The 7,639-nt window shown below is 34.5% G+C and overlaps 1 long non-coding RNA gene and 1 pseudogene across 1 annotated transcript; one reads left to right on the top strand and one right to left on the bottom strand.

Annotated features, from left to right (window-relative positions):
* Positions 1 to 1,321: 1,321 nt before the first annotated feature.
* LOC132042030 (uncharacterized) lies at positions 1,322 to 2,030 on the top strand. The gene is made up of 2 exons (XR_009411315.1): positions 1,322 to 1,672; positions 1,771 to 2,030. It is a non-coding gene; the product is annotated as an uncharacterized LOC132042030 (long non-coding RNA).
* Positions 2,031 to 2,923: 893 nt separating this feature from the next.
* On the bottom strand, positions 2,924 to 4,112 carry LOC132042031 (3-hydroxyisobutyryl-CoA hydrolase 1-like; annotated as a pseudogene).
* Positions 4,113 to 7,639: the final 3,527 nt, after the last annotated feature.

Here is a 7,639-nt window from a genome sequence, read left to right as displayed (position 1 = left end):
AAATTTTATTTAAAATGATCTTTATTTTATAAGTAACCTCATCAAAATCTCAATAAAGAATAAATGTAGCATATAATTGATGTCTCTAGAACCAAATTATTTTTCTTCTTTTTGGAAGAAAATGTTTTAGTTCATAATGGATGTTGTTAATCACACATATGCTAATACTAAGTTGGATTTCAAGAAATTATCAAAATCTAAAATTTAAATAAAATTCAACAAATAACAAAAAATAAGAGACTTTATGTCATGTAAATGTTTGAAGGTAAACAGAAAGTCTAAAGTAAGGAGAAAAGAAATCTATGTTCAATTTTTAAATACTTTTGTTCAATTTAAATATTAAGTCTTTATTTTTAAAAGTTTACAAATACCGTCGAACTAATTTTTCAATAACTTAATACAAAAAAAAAAGCAAAAAAGATAATTATAAGTAATTACAAATGTAACTTTTAATCTTAGTTTTGGGCCCGGACTTAGCACGGGCCAAATGCCACTAGTATATATTACTACTATATATAAGAGACAATATAAAGAGTTTTGTAGTACTTAGTTACATTGTAACTATTTGGTTAGCTTACCAACCAAAAAGGATTTGTTCTTTCAAATATTTGTCCTTGTATTTGCTATTTATTACTTCATATACCAAATTATATTTTCAAACTCTTTCTGGTAATACATGGCCCCTTGGTTTAACTTTTTGGAAGTGAAGTATGTATCATGACTTTTTTCTATGTCTTATTTTTGCCCCTACTTTATTTATTTTTTACTTAGGTTGCCACATCCAATATGGTACATATAATTTGAGCCCTTTGAAAATGCTTGAATGCATGGTGAGGATGTCATCTAATAGAAATAGCTATGCACAAAGATAATATAAAATGGTGATAACAATAATTTTGGAGAACTCATTGGTACTGATAGAGTGTCGATCATATTTTCGTAGTAATTCTAGAATTGTCATTAAATTTCTTTTGATCTATATTTTAATTAAAAAAATATTTTGAATATATAAATTGGTTTAATGATTTAACACAATTATACTATAGAAAATAAATTTCAAAATCGATCCTTCAATAAAAATGAGAAGGAACAAAATTAATTATTAGATATGTTGTTGCACTGAGACATGATTTAATTATTTCAGTTTAGCCAATCCTAATTTATTTGGGGCTATATCATAGTTATAATACTATTATAACAAAAATTTAGAAAATATTCCACTTAGATTAAGAAAAAAGAAAATAAGTATCATTTCCTCACATGCATTTCTTGAAAGGAAAAGAAATTTTTTAATTAAGAAAAAATCAAATTGTAAGTTTACTAGTGTTAACCATTAACATAGTATCTTTAGGATGGATTCCTGGAAGAAGCTAACCATGCTAAGGTTAACAAACAATAAATTAAACAGTCAAAGGTTACCGTTCTTTTTGCATCTGGATCTTTCTTGGATTTAAAAACCTTTTGAAAGTTGAAATAGATTGTAAGAATCGAAATATTTTGTTGGATTTTCTTTGATGACTTGAGTATTAATAACTAGTAAGAGTGCAAGACTTTTGAACATCAAAACATTTGATGCAACATTAAATTTTATCCTTTTGGCAATTCTTTCTTGATCTTCAGATACTGAGGGAGATAATTTGCGCGACGACATACCTGAAAAGTTTGAGAATAGGTAATCTTGTTATCCTCCGTCTACTTTCTTTTATGTTATTTTGGCCTTACGGTGTTCAGAGCAAACAAATGATTCTTGTATGCATTTTCCTCTATTAGGGAAGCATTGATTTCTGCTGTGCCAAGCTTTGAGGAGCCTTACATCAAAGTTCCCAAAGTGTTGAATAAGGAGTGACATTATTTAGGTAATTTTCGTTTCACTTCTAGGGGAAGACCATAATTTTATATATTTTGATCAGTAGATGGAAGACCAGAAATCATCCCTCCAAAGTCTTTTTCAAGATGTATCTTGATGCAACGTGTAAAACGGATATGCTCCTGCTTCCTATTAGTTATCTCTAGTCATTTTTTCTATTACTCATCTAAAGGTTTCCAAGTATCTGAATTGGTGTTCTTGACATTTCCTTCTTTTACAAAATTATCTATAGCCATGTCATAGATTCCAGACTTATAACCTGTTTAACCGAGCTTCTAAAATCTGCGTTTTGAGAAGTGTTGTTTGTTAGAAGTGCTTTTTCAAAAAGTATTTTTTTGGAAAAAGTGTTGTTTGTTAATCATTTTGAAAATCACTTTTTTTAAAAGCAATTTTGCTTGGTCAAAAGTGCTTGTGAAAAAACTACTTTTTTCCAACTTTGAAAAGCTTCTACTTTTTGAAAAAAAAAAAAAAAGTAGCAATTTGTGCTATGGTCAAAAGAAGAGCCGGACCACAAGGGTCTATTGAGAGAACCACTTTTTTTCAACTTCTGAAAATAGCTTCTACTTTCCTTCCAAAAATAATTATGAAGATGGATCACATATCATATAATTGGATTTTTTTTTTTTGCCTAATTCAATTCCAAAAGCTAACTCAAGAGATGAGAAACTTTTGTGCTTAACTCAATCCCAAGAGTTAAATCCATAAGATGAGAATTGTCCAAGATCATATGAAGAATCCAACTTATTTTTTCCAGCCAAGACTAGTACGTAGGTTCTCGCATTGCAATAAATTAAGATCGATACATTATCTTTGAATACAGAAACTACATGGCAAATTATTTAATAGTACAATCTACCATTGTGCTTGAGGGTTGACATCGCAATTCATTCAAATGATGTGCATATCTGTATACACAACTCTGACAAGTATTGTATAGCAATGTACCTTTCCTTAGGCTTGATTTTTGGCATTTCATACATTGGAGTGATGTGCATTTATTTGGTGTACCACTTCCTAATAAAAATAAAAGTTTTAAAATGATGTAGTGAAGAGGCAACATGCTGTAGAGAAGTGAACTTTAAAGTTTGGCAATTGCATATGGAGGCAAGTTTGATCTTGGAGGCAGCTTTAGGTCTTGCCAATCTTCATCATCTATCTTGGAGAAGTAACGATCAACATCATCATCTGTAATTAGTTCCGGTCTGGAGGGCTCCCACTTAGGATTTCTATCCTTGTCGATGAGTATGGCTCTGCATCCCTCGAAAAAATCTTTGCTGAATTCTCCCCTAAACACATGACAAGCCATCCTATACTCTCGAATAAGGCAACTACCAACACCTTGCAGCCTCCCCTCTCTTATTGATCTCAATGAAATCTTAAGACTTGTCGGGGATGCTTTCTTCAGCGATTGGATGGTTGAAGAGATCCAGTACTCATCCTTCTTGTTCAAAGCCTCATAATTTTCAAGAGAAGATATGATTTCTTCGATTGTTCTCCGAGAGAAGCAATGGTCAATAATCTTCATCTTGTGATAAGGACTTTCTGCTTTCAGTTTTGGTATGTTAGAGAAGCGATTAATGATGGCAGAAATAACATCTGGATCACTCGTATTGACTTTAGCTAGTGCTTGTTCTAAATATGGCAACCTCTCCGAGGGTACAAAATGAGTTGCTAGACCACAAGCAAGCATTTCAGCACCATCCAACCTAGCACCAGTAAGACCAAAGATATTCCCCGAAGAATCCTGGAAGCCTCGAATAAAAGTAAGAAGCACCTGCATCAGGAAAGAGTCCCAAAGCTGTTTCAGGCATAGCACAAACCGACTTCTCTGTTGCAACTCGAAATCTACCATGTACAGAGGCACCAAGTCCACCTCCCATGACAATTCCATTAAGGATGGAAACCTGGGGTTTACTATATGTTGCCATCACATAGTTAAGGGTAAACTCTTGACGGGGATAATCAGCAACCCATTTCCAGTTACCGTGGCGAATATTACGAACAATAGATGTAACATCACCACCAGCACAGAAAGCCCTTCCATTTCCCTTCAATATTATCATCTTCACATTTGAATCTCCTTCACTTGCATGGAAAAGTTCCAACAGCCAAGATATCATTTGATAAGAAAGTGCATTCAACTGCTTAGGCCTATTTAATATGAATGTTCTAACACTTGCTCTCTCATTAGTTCTCCACCAAAACCTCATTGGTTCTCGCCATTGTTAGAAAATGTTTGAGCCATGGTATGTGGTTCCAAAATTCTTGCTCTCAATATTCGTCGAATATATGCTCGTCTATTCAAGTTGACCTAAGCCTATATTGCAACGGAATAAGGATTAACAAAAACGTATTCGAATTTCCTGTATGATAATCAAGCAAGGCAATTAACACATGTCTATCATAATCGTGAATATGTTTTCTGATGCTTGATTACACATGTCTATCATAAAATTATAAATGATAGTACATACTATTTAGTTACTCCTTCCGTGAGGATTTTAAATTTTATGATTTTAAATTAAAAATGCGTCTAGTTTTTTAAATCTTGTGGTCTTAAACTTGTCACGTAGACTGTTGACAATTTAAATTTTAAAAACTTACTAAATAGAAAAAGAAAAACTCTTTTTGGTCAGACTAAATAGAAAAGTAAGACACTTTGGGCCTGTTTGGCCATGAAATTTTTTCATTTTTGTTCGGAAAACGCTCACACTTTACTTGGAAATTAACGTTTGGCTATAGAAATTTAAGTTGTATTTGAAATTTGAAAAATACCAAAACCCACGCACTTAGTTCTTCATGCCAATTCCAATAGTGTATTATATATACAACAACAACAACAACAACAACCACCCAGTGAAATCCTACAATGCGGGCTCTGGGGAGGGTAGAGTGTACGCAGTTTACTCCTACCAAGGTAGGACCGTACATTTCCGAAAGACCCATATGAAATAAAGCACAAAAAGATGTCAGATGAGGCCAAGAAATTCAAAGCGGCATGGAAATGAAAATAACGAAAGCGACTAAGCCCTGATGAAGCAGTTTGTAAAGGTACAGTAGCTAGCACAGATAAAATAAGATAATCAAAGTAAAGGAAATAACAAATAGTAGCAAAAATCAAAGCACAAGAAATTATAGCGCGATAATATATATAAATATATAACGAGACTATCTACTAGCCTTCTACCCTAATCTGGGCCCTCCATACCCTCCTATCTAAGGTCATGTCCTCAGTAAGCTGTAACTGCGCCATGTCATGTCTAATCACCTCTCTACAATACTTCTTCAGCCAACCCCTACCTCTTCTGAAACCATCCATAGCCAACCTCTCACACCTCCGCACTGGGGCATCTGTGTCTCTCCTCTTCACATGCCCAAACCATATGAGTCTCGCTTCTCGAATCTTGTCTTCTATTGAGGCCACTCCCACCTTGTCCCGGATATCCTCATTCCTAATCCTGTCACTCCTAGTATGCCCACACATCCATCTCAACATCCTCATCTCGGCAACTTTCATTTTTGAACGTGAGAGATCTTAACTGGCCAACACTCTGCCCTATATAACATAGTTGGTCTAACCACCACTTTGTAGAACTTTTCCTTAAGTTGTGGTGGCACCTTCTTATCACATAAACTCGAAGCGAGCCTCCATTTCATCCACCTTGCAGTCTAATACGATATGTGACATCATCGTCAATCTCCCGCCGTTTGTATAATAGACCCAAGATACTTGAAACTTTTATCTTCTAGATAAATTTACCAAGCTTCATTCCACGCTAACCTCACGAGGAGCTTCAGCGAACTTGCACTCCAAGTACTCGTCTTGGTCTGCTTTTGATTTTTAGACTCCGGAGTCCGTCTCCAACCCTCCGCTTAGTGTTAACTCCGCTACAAGTCTCATCGATGAGGACTATGTCATCCGCGAAAAGCATACACCATGGCACCTCACCTTGAATTTTCCGCGTCAATCCATCCATCACCAAGGCAAATAAAAATGGACTAAAAGCTGATTCTTCATGCAATCCCATCATGCAACAAAGTGCTCGAGTCTCCTCTTTCCTTACCCTAGTTTTAGTTCCCTCATACATGTCTTTGATCACCCTAATGTACACCACAGGTACACCTTTAGCCTCCAAGCATCTCCATAGGATCTCCCTTGGGACTTTATTGTAAGGCTTTTCTAGGTCGATGAATACCATGTGTAAGTCCCTCTTCCTCTCCCTAGACTGCCCTACCAGTCTCCTTATAAGATGTAACGACCCGTTTGGTCGTTTTTGCATTTTGGAGTCTTTTACCCAAATTACCCTTTTCGTAGATTGGAAATGATATTCTTGACTTGCGGGGATAGGTGGTATGGTTATATAATTGATGGGTAAATTTTTTGAAATTTATCTATTTAAAGTGTGTGAATAGTTTAGTCATAGGAATTCTATTTGCACTTATATGCGGTATAAGTTGGTGAATAATGTAATTTATTAAGTGGGTCAATTTTTCACCTTATATATACTGGTTGAGTAAAAAGGTTATTTTGAACAATTATTTTAGTTGGTGATTAATGGGCTAAGTCCGCAAGTAATTTAGTACCCTATATTACATGACCCATATATATAAGTAGGGTTTGACATGCCAAAGTATATCATTAAAAATAAATTAGAGCAAAACAATTTAACGGCTCACGGAAGAACAATCGAAAGGTAATAAAACTCTATATTTGGGCGTGCGATTTTCAAGTTTCGGTAGATGGGGTAGTGAGTTATAGACTTTGCATTAACTTCTATTATATTATTTTTGGTAGATTGAAGTTAAGTCAATTATTGTCTTTATACACGAACAGTGGCATTTGTTTTGAGAATGGTGACAAGTCTAGTAATCATTATGGCAATTGTTGATTAAATGTTTGGACGTCTAATGAGGACTAATAATTGGGCAATGATGATAAGACAAATGGTTAAATTGTTTCTGCAATTTCCTACGGAATTGAAGTTACAGTTTTGTAACTTAGGCTACAATTATAGGAATTTCCTTTCCACGTATTATCATGATTGCACTTCAATTCTAATACATAGGGTATATGTGATTGAATATTTTGGTATTGAATTATATGAATACCTTGGTTTCATATATTTGAATTGTGGAAAGTTAGATTTTTGTCCGAAGTTAAGATATTGGAGTAATTAAAGGTTTGAGTCCTAGTCCTAAGAAAGGAGAATTAATGATTTGAGAGTCCATTTATGGATGAAATTGATCAATTTTAAAAATATATGATCCTTAGATAATGGGTGAAATAAAATTTTCAATAAAATTCCAATCTTGCCCTTGTGGGCCCAAGGCCACTTTTTGGGGTGTGTTGTTGGGTTTCAAATATAAATATAGCAATATGGGTGTCCTTAGATTCGTATTCTAATGTAGATTGCATATTTTATAGATTTTGATCGTTCAGAGGCTCTACGCAAAGGGAAGACATTAGTTTGATTGTTCGTGGCACCCATTTTCGCATTGAGGTAGGTTACGGTCTACTTTAGTTAGACTCGATTAGAGAATCGTATGTAGTTGTAGAAAGTGACGGGGATAGCATATAGGCCTTCGGGCATGGAGTGGAATGGATTCCAATTAGGTTGGCTGTAATTTGTTATGTGGGCTTGTTGCCATATGTGTTATTTTTTTGTGATTATCACTTTGTTGTATCTACTTACATATACTAGCTCACTCATCATATGAAAAGGAATGGTAACATTGTATGACTTGTATTTGTTGATTGTATATTGGGGATAT

Source organism: Lycium ferocissimum, unplaced genomic scaffold, assembly GCF_029784015.1.
Source record: "Lycium ferocissimum isolate CSIRO_LF1 unplaced genomic scaffold, AGI_CSIRO_Lferr_CH_V1 ctg12864, whole genome shotgun sequence".
Taxonomy (NCBI): domain Eukaryota; kingdom Viridiplantae; phylum Streptophyta; class Magnoliopsida; order Solanales; family Solanaceae; genus Lycium; species Lycium ferocissimum.
The sequence above is the reverse complement of the archived record's forward strand: the minus strand, read 5'-3'. Positions and strand labels throughout refer to the sequence as shown.